Genomic DNA, 9334 nt, shown 5'->3' on the forward strand with positions numbered 1-9334 from the left:
CAAGCAAGTTGGATGCACACCCACTTAGTTTCTTTTGTTGAGCTTTCATACACTTATAGCTCTAGTGCATCCGTTGCATGGCAATCCCTACTCACTCACATTGATATCTATTAATGGGCATCTCCATAGACCATTGATACGCCTAGTTGATGTGAGACTATCTTCTCCCTTTTTTGTCTTCTCCACAACCACCATTCTATTCCACCATAGTGCTATATCCATGGCTCACGGTCATGTATTGCATGAAGATTGAAAAATTTTGAGAACACCAGATGTATGAAACAATTGCCTGGCTTGTCATCGGGGTTGTGCCTGATCTAAATATTTTCTGTGGTGAAGATGGAGCATAGCCAGACTATATGATTTTGTAGGGATAACTTTCTTTGGCCATGTTATTTTGAGAAGACATAATTGCTTAGTTAGTATGCTTGAAGTATTATTATTTTTATGTCAATATTAAAATTTATCTTGAATCTTTCGGATCTGAACATTCATGCCACAATAAAGAAAAATTACATTGAGAAATATGTTAGAAAGCATTCCACATCAAAAATTCTTCTTTTTATCATTTACCTACTCGAGGACGAGCAGGAATTAAGCTTGGGGATGCTTGATACGTCTCCAATGTATCTATAATTTTTGATTGCTCCATGCTATTATATTATCTATTTTGGATGTTAATGGGCTTTATTTTACACTTTTATATCATTTTTGGGACTAACCTACTAACCGGAGGCCCAGCCCAAATTGTTGTTTTTGCCTATTTTAGGGTTTCGAAGAAAAGGAATATCAAACGGAGTCCAAACGGAATGAAACCTTCGGGAACGTGATTTTCTCAACAAACGTGATCCAGGAGACTTGGAGTGGCCGTCAAGAAACAAGGGAGGAAGGCACGAGGCAGGGGGCGCGCCTACCCCCCTGGGCGCGCCCTCCACCCTCGGGCCCTCCGTTGCTCCACCGACGTACTTCTTCCTCCTATATATATACACGTACCCCCAAACATCCAGGAGCACCATGAAAACCTAATTCCATCGCGCAACCTTCTGTAATCGAGAGATCCCATCTCGGGGCCTTTTCCGGAGCTCCACCGGAGGGGCCATTGATCACGGAGGGCCTCTACAACAACACCATGGCCTCTCCGGTGATGTGTGAGTAGTTTACTTCAGACCTTCGGGTCCATAGTTATTAGCTAGATGGATTATTCTCTCTCCTTAGATCTCAATACAAAGTTCTCCTCGATTTTCTTGGAGATCTATTCGATGTAATCATCTTTTGCGGTGTGTTTGTCGAGATCCGATGAATTGTGGGTTTATGATCCAGATTATCTATGAACAATATTTGATTCTCCTCTGAATTTTTTTATGTATGATTGGTTTATCTTTGCAAGTCTCTTGAATTATCAGTTTGGTTTGGCCTACTAGATTGATCTTTCTTGAAATGGGAGAAGTGCTTAGCTTTGGGTTCAATCTTGCGGTGTTCGATCCCAGTGACAGAAAGGGAACCGATACGTATTGTATTGTTGCCATCGATGATAAAAACATGGGGTTTATATCATATTGCTTGAGTTTATCCCTCTACATAATGTCATCTTGCCTAATGTGTTACTCTGTTCTTATGAACTTAATACTCTAGATGCATTCTGGATAGCGGTCGATGTGTGGAGTAATAGTAGTAGATGCAGAATCGTTTCGGTCTACTTGTCGCGGACGTGATGCCTATATACATGATCATGCTTAGATATTATCATAATTATGCACTTTTCTATCAATTGCTCGACAGTAATTTGTTCACCCACCATAATACTTATGCTCTTGAGAGAAGCCACTAGTGAAACCTATGGCCTCCGGGTCTATCTTCCATCATATTAATCTTCCAATACTTAGTTATTTCTATTGCCTTTTATTTTACTTTGCATCTTTTATTTCTCTTTATCATAAAAATACCAAAAATATTATCTTATCATATCTATCAGATCTCACTCTCGTAAGTGACCGTGAAGGGATTGACAACCCCTTTTTCGCGTTGGTTGCGAGGTTCTTATTTGTTTGTGTAGGTGCGTGGGATTTGAGCATGATCTCCTACTAGATTGATACCTTGGTTCTCAAAAACTGAGGGAAATACTTACGCTACTTTACTGCATCACCCTTTCCTCTTCAAGGGAAAACCAACGCAGTGCTCAAGAGGTAGCACCGACCGCGATCACATCAACTTTGGAACCATTTCCCATGCGCATCGTCACCTCGTCTTAGCCAATCTTCACTTAATCCATAACCCCTGTTTAGAATTGCAAATATGAGCAACAGAACCAATATCAAATACCCAGGTGCTCCTGCGAGCATTAGTAAGGTAGACATCAATAATATGTATATCAAATATACCTTTCACTTAGCCATCTTTCTTATCTGCCAAATACTTGGGGCAGTTCCGCTTCCAGTGACCAGTCCCTTTGTAGTAGAAGCACGCAGTCTCAGGTTTAGGTCCAGACTTGGGCTTCTTCACTTGAGCGGCAACTTGCTTGATGTTCTTCTTGAAGTTCCCCTTCTTCCCTTTGCCTTTTTTCTTGAAACTAGTGGTCTTGTTAACCATCAACACTTGATGCTCCTTCTTAATTTCTACCTCCGCGGCTTTTAGCATTGCGAAGAGCTCGGGAATTGTCTTATCCATCCCTTGCATATTATAGTTCATCACGAAGCTTTTGTAGCTTGGTGGCAATGATTGAAGAACTCTGTCAATGACACTATCATCAGGAAGATTAACTCCCAGCTGAGTCAAGTGGTTGTGGTACCCATACATTCTGAGTATATGTTCACTAACAGAACTATTCTCCTCCATCTTGTAGCTATAAAACTTATTGGAGACTTCATATCTCTCAATTCGGGCATTTGCTTGAAATATTAACTTCAACTCTTGGAACATCTCGTATGCTCCATGACGTTCAAAACATCGTTGAAGTCCCGATTCTAAGCTGTAAAGCATGGCACACTGAACTATCGAGTAGTCATCAGCTTTGTCTGCCAGATGTTCATAAAATATGGTGTTGCTCCTGCAGTGAGCTTTGCACCTAGCGGTGCTTCCAGGACGTAATTCTTTTGTGCAGCAATGAGGATAATCCTCAAGTTACGGACCCAGTCCATGTAGTTGCTACCATCATATTTCAACTTAGCTTTCTCTAGGAACACATTAAAATTCAAAAGAATAGTAGCATGGGCCATTTATCTACAACAACATAGACATGCAAAATACTATCAGGTACTAAGTTCATGATAAATTAAAGTTCAATTAATCATATTACTTAAGAACTCCCACTTAGATAGACATCCCTCTGGTCATCTAAAGGATCACGTGATCCATATCAACTAAACCATGTCCGATCATCATGTGAGATGGAGAAGTTTTCAATGGTGAACATCACTATGTTGTTCATATCTAATATATGATTCACGCTCGACCTTTCGGTCTTAGTGTTCCGAGGCCATATCTGCATATGCTAGGCTCGTCAAGTTTAACCTGAGTATTCTGCTTGTGCAAAACTGGCTTGCACCCATTGTATCTGAACGTAGAGCTTATCACACCCGATCATCACGTGGTGTCTCGGCACGACGAACTGTAGCTACGGTGCATACTCAGGGAGAACACTTTTACCTTGAAATTTAGTGAGAGATCATCTTATAATGCTACCATCGTACTAAGCAAAAAAAGATGCATAAAAGATAACATCACATGCAATCAATATAAGTGATATGATATGGCCATCATCATCTTGTGCCTTTGATCTCCATCTCCAAAGCACCGTCATGATCACCATCATCGCCGGCTTGACACCTTGATCTCCATCGTAGCATCATTGATGTCTTGCCAACTATTGCTTCCACGACTATTGCTACCTCTTAGTGATAAAGTAAAGCAATTACATGGTGATTGCATTTCATACAATAAAGCGACAACCATATGGCTCCTGCCAGTTGCCGATAACTTTGTTACAAAACATGATCATCTCATACAACAATTTATATAATCACGTCTTGACCATATCACATCACAACATGCCCTGCAAAAAAAAGTTAGACGTCCTCTACTTTGTTGTTGCAAGTTTTACGTGGCTGCTACGGGCTTAGCAAGAACTGTTCTTACCTACGCATCAAAAACCACAACGATTTTTTGTCAAGTGTGCTGTCTTAACCTTCAACAAGGACTGTGCGTAGTCACACTCAATTCAACTAAAGTTGGAGAAACAGACACCCGCTAGCCACCTGTGTGCGAAGCACGTCGGTAGAACCAGTCTCATGAACACGGTCATGTAATGTTGGTCTGGGCCGCTTCATCCAACAATACCGCCGAATCAAAGTATGACATGTTGGTAAGCAGTATGACTATTATCGCCCACAACTCTTTGTGTTCTACTCGTGCATATAACATCTACGCATAGACCTGGCTCAGATGCCACTTTTCGGGAACGCAGTATTTCAATTGTTTTCCTACGATCACGCAAGATCTATCTAGGACATGCATAGTAACGAGAGGGGAGAGAGTGTCTTGATAACCCACAAGTGTTCAACCTAAATTTATTCATTCAACACAAGGGGAGCCAAAGAATATTCTCAAGTATTAGCAGCTGAGTTGTCAATTCAACCACACCAGGAAACTTAATATCTGCAGCAAAGTATTTAGTAGCAAAGTAATATGATAGTAGTGGTAGTGGTGGCAAAAGTAACAGTAGCAGTTTTGGTTTTATAGTGATTGTAACAATAGCGATGGAAAAGTAAATAAGCAAAGAACAATATATGAAAATCTCGTAGGCAATGGATCGGTGATGGATAATTATGTCGGATGTGATTCCTCATGCAATAGTTATAACATAGGGTGACACAGAACTAGCTCCAGTTCATCAATGTAATGTAGGCATGTATTCCGAATAAAGTCATCCGTGCTTATGGAAAAGAACTTGCATGACATCTTTTGTCCTACCCTCCCGTGGCAGCGGGGTCCTATTGGAAACTACGGGATATTAAGGCCTCCTTTTAATAGAATACCGGACAAAGAATTAACACTTAGTGAATACATGAACTCCTCAAACTACGGTCATCACCAGTAAGTATCCCGATTATTGTCACTTCAGGGTTAACGGATCATAACACATAATAGATGACCATAGACTTGCAAGATAGGATCAAGAACTAACATATATTCATGAAAACATAATAGGTTCAGATCTGAAATCATGGCACTGGGGCCCTAGTGACAAGCATTAAGCATAGCAAAGTCATAGCAACATCAATCTCAGAACATAGTGGATACTAGGGATCAAACCCAAACAAAACTAACTTGATTACATGATAAATCTCATCCAACCCATCACCGTCCAGCAAGTCTATGATGGAATTACTCACGCACGGCGGTGAGCATCATGAATTGGTGATGGAGGAAGGTTGATGATGACGATTGCTACCTCTTGAGCACTGCGTTGGTTTTCCCTTGAAGAGGAAAGGGTGATGCAGCAAAGTAGCGTAAGTATTTCCCTCAGTTTTTGAGAACCAAGGTATCAATCCAGTAGGAGTCCATGCACGAGTCCCTCGCACCTACACAAACAAATAAAATCCTCGCAACCAACGCAATAAAGGGGTTGTCAATCCCTTCACGGTCACTTACGAAAGTGAGATCTGATAGATATGATAAGATAATATTTTTGGTATTTTTATGATAAAGATGCAAAGTAAAGAAAGCAAAATAAATAGAAAAGGAAATAGCTTGTTGACGGAAGATTAATATGATGGATAATAGACCCGGGGCCATTAGTTACACTAGTGGCTTCTCTCGAGAGCATAAGTATTACGGTGGGTAAACAAATTACTGTAGAGCAATTGACAGAATTGAGCATAGTTATGAGAATATCTAGGTATGATCATGTATATAGGCATCACGTCCGAGACAAGTAGACCGACTCCTGCTTGCATCAACTACTATTACTCCACACATCGGCTGCTATCCAGCATGCATCTAGAGTATTAAGTTCAAAAGAACAGAGTAACGCTTTAAGCAAGATGACATGATGTAGAGGGATAAACTCATGCAATATGATATAAACCCCATCTTGTTATCCTCGATGGAAACAATACAATATGTGCCTTGCTGCCCCTACTGTCACTGGGAAAGGACACTACAAGATTGAACCCAAAGCTAAGCACTTCTCCCATTGCAATAAAGATCAATCTAGTAGGCCAAACCAAACTGATAATTCAAAGAGACTTGCAAAGATAACCAGTCATACATAAAAGAATTCAGAGAAGATTCAAATATTGTTCATAGATAAACTTGATCATAAACCCACAATTCATCAGTCTCAACAAACACACCGCAAAAGAAGATTACATCGAATAGATCTCCACAAGAGAGGGGGAGAACTTTGTATTTAGATCCAAAAAGAGAGAAGAAGCCATCTAGCTAATAACTATGGACCCGAAGGTTTGAAGTAAACTACTCAAACTTCATCCGAGAGGCTATGGTGTTGATTTAGAAGCCCTCCATGATCGATGCCCCCTCTGGCGGAGCTCCGGAAAAGGCCCCAAGATGGGATCTCATGGGTACAGAAAGTTATGGCGGTGGAATTAGGGTTTTGGCTCCGTGCTACCTGTTGATCTTGCGTTGGATTTCCCCGAGAGGAAGGATGATGCAGCAGAGTAGTGTAAGTATTTCCCTAAGTTTTTGAGAACCAAGGTATCAATCCAGTAGGAGGCCACGCTCAAGTCCCTCGTACCTGCACAAAACGATAGCTACTCGCAACCAACGCGATTAGGGGTTGTCAATCCCTTCACGGTCACTTACGAGAGTGAGATCTGATAGATGTAATATTTTTGGTATTTTTGGTATAAAGATGCAAAGTGAAAAGTAAAGGCAAAGTAAAAAAAGCAAAGCAAGATTAAAGTGATGGAGGTTGATATGATGAGAATAGACCCGGGGGCCATAGGTTTCACTAGTGGCTTCTCTCAAGAGCATAAGTATTCTACGGTGGGTGAACAAATTATTGTTGAGCAATTGACAGAATTGAGCATAGTTATGAGAATATCTAGGCATGATCATCTATATAGGCATCACGTCCGTGACAAGTAGACCGAAACAATTCTGCATCTACTACTATTACTCCACTCATTGACCTCTATCCAGCATGCATCTAGAGTATTAAGTTAAAAACAGAGTAACGCCTTAAGCAAGATGAAATGATGTAGAGAGATAAATTCATGCAATATGAAATAAACCCCATCTTGTTATCCTCGATGGCAACGATGCAATATGTGCCTTGCTGCCCCTTCTGTCACTGGGAAAGGACACCGCAAGATCGAACCCAAAGCTAAGCACTTCTCCCATGGCAAGAACTACCAATCTAGTCGGCCAAACCAAACGGATAATTCGAAGAGACTTGCAAAGATAACCAATCATACATAAAAGAATTCAGAGAAGATTCAAATATTATTCATAGATAGACTTGATCATAAACCCACAATTCATCGGTCTCAACAAACACACTGCAAAAAGAAGGTTACATCGAATAGACCTCCATGAGAGAGGGGAGAACTTTGTATTGAGATCCAAAAAGAGAGAAGAAGCCATCTAGCTACTAACTATGGACCCAAAGGTCTGAGGTAAACTACTCACACTTCATCGGAGGGGCTATGATGATGTAGAAGCCCTCCGTGATGATGGCCCTCTTCCGGCGGAGCTCCGGAACAGGCCCCAAGATGGGATCTTGTGGATACAGAAAGTTGCGGCAGTGGAATTAGGTTTTTGGCTCCGTCTCTGTTCGTTTGGGGGTATGTAGGTATATATAGGAGGAAGAAGTACGTTGGTGGAGCTTTGGTGGGCCCACGAGGGTGGGGGGCACGCCTGGGGGTATAGGGCGCGCCCCCTACCTCGTGCCCACCTCGATGCTTCCTTGGCATAGGGTCCAAGTCTCTTGGATCACGTTCGGTGAGAAAATCACGTTCCCGAAGGTTTTATTCCATTTGGACTCCGTTTGATATTTCGTTTCTTTGAAACACTGAAATAGGCAAAAAAACAGCAATTCTGGGCTGGGCCTCCGGTTAGTAGGTTAGTCCCAAAAATAATATAAAAGTGGAAAATAAAGCCCAATATAGTCCAAAACAGTAGATAATATAGCATGGAGCAATCAAAAATTATAGATACTTTGGAGACGTATCAGGCATCCCCAAGCTTAATTCCTGCTCGTCCTCGAGTAAGTAAATGATAAAAAGAGAATTTTTGATGCGGAGTGCTACTTGGCATAATTTCAATGCAAATCTTCTTAATTGTGGTATGAATATTCAGATTAGGAAGATTCAAGACAAAAGTTCATATTGACATGAAAATAATAATACTTCAAGCAAACCAACAAAGCAATTATGTTTTCTTAAAGTAACATGGCCAAAGAAAGTTCATCCCTACAAAATCATATAGTTTAGTCATGCTCCATTTTAGTCACACAAGAATGCTCTCATCATGCACAACCCCGATGACAAGCCAAGCAATTGTTTCATACCTTAATAATTTCAAACTCATAAACTTTCACGCAATACATGAGCGTGAGCCATGGATATAGCACTATGGGTGGAATAGAATATGATGGGGTTATGTGGAGAAGACAAAAAGAGAAAGTCTCACATCAACGAGGCTAATCAATGGGCTATGGAGATGCCCATCGATTGATGTTAATGCAAGGAGTAGGGATTGCCATGCAACGGATGCACTAGAGCTATAAATGTATGAAAGCTCAACAAAAGAAACTAAGTGGGTGTGCATCCAACTTGCTTGCTCACGAAGACCTAGGGCACTTGAGGAGGCCCATTGTTGGAATATACAAGCCAAGTTCTATAATGAAAATTCCCACTAGTATATGAAAGTGATAACTCAAGAGACTCTCTATATGAAGAACATGGTGCTACTTTGAAGCACAAGTGTGGAAAAAGGAATAGTAGCATTGCCCCTTTTTTTGGGCCTTCTTTTTTTTCTTTGGCCTTTCTCTTTTTTTGGGACAATGCTCTATTGAATGATGATCATCACACTTCTATTTATTTACAACTCAATGATTACAACTCGATACTAGAACAAAGTATGACTCTATATGGATGCCTCCGGTGGTGTACCGGATATGCAATGAATCAAGAGTGACAAGTATGAAAAAATTATGAACGGTGGCTTTGCCACAAATACTATGTCAACTACATGATCATTCTAAGCAATATGGCAATGATGAATGTGTCATGATAAACTGGATGGTGGAAAGTTGCATGGCAATATATCTCGGAATGGCTATGGAAATGCCATAATAGGTAGTAGTATCTCTTCT

The sequence above is a fragment of the Triticum urartu genome, chromosome 7, assembly GCF_003073215.2.
Source record: "Triticum urartu cultivar G1812 chromosome 7, Tu2.1, whole genome shotgun sequence".
Taxonomy (NCBI): domain Eukaryota; kingdom Viridiplantae; phylum Streptophyta; class Magnoliopsida; order Poales; family Poaceae; genus Triticum; species Triticum urartu.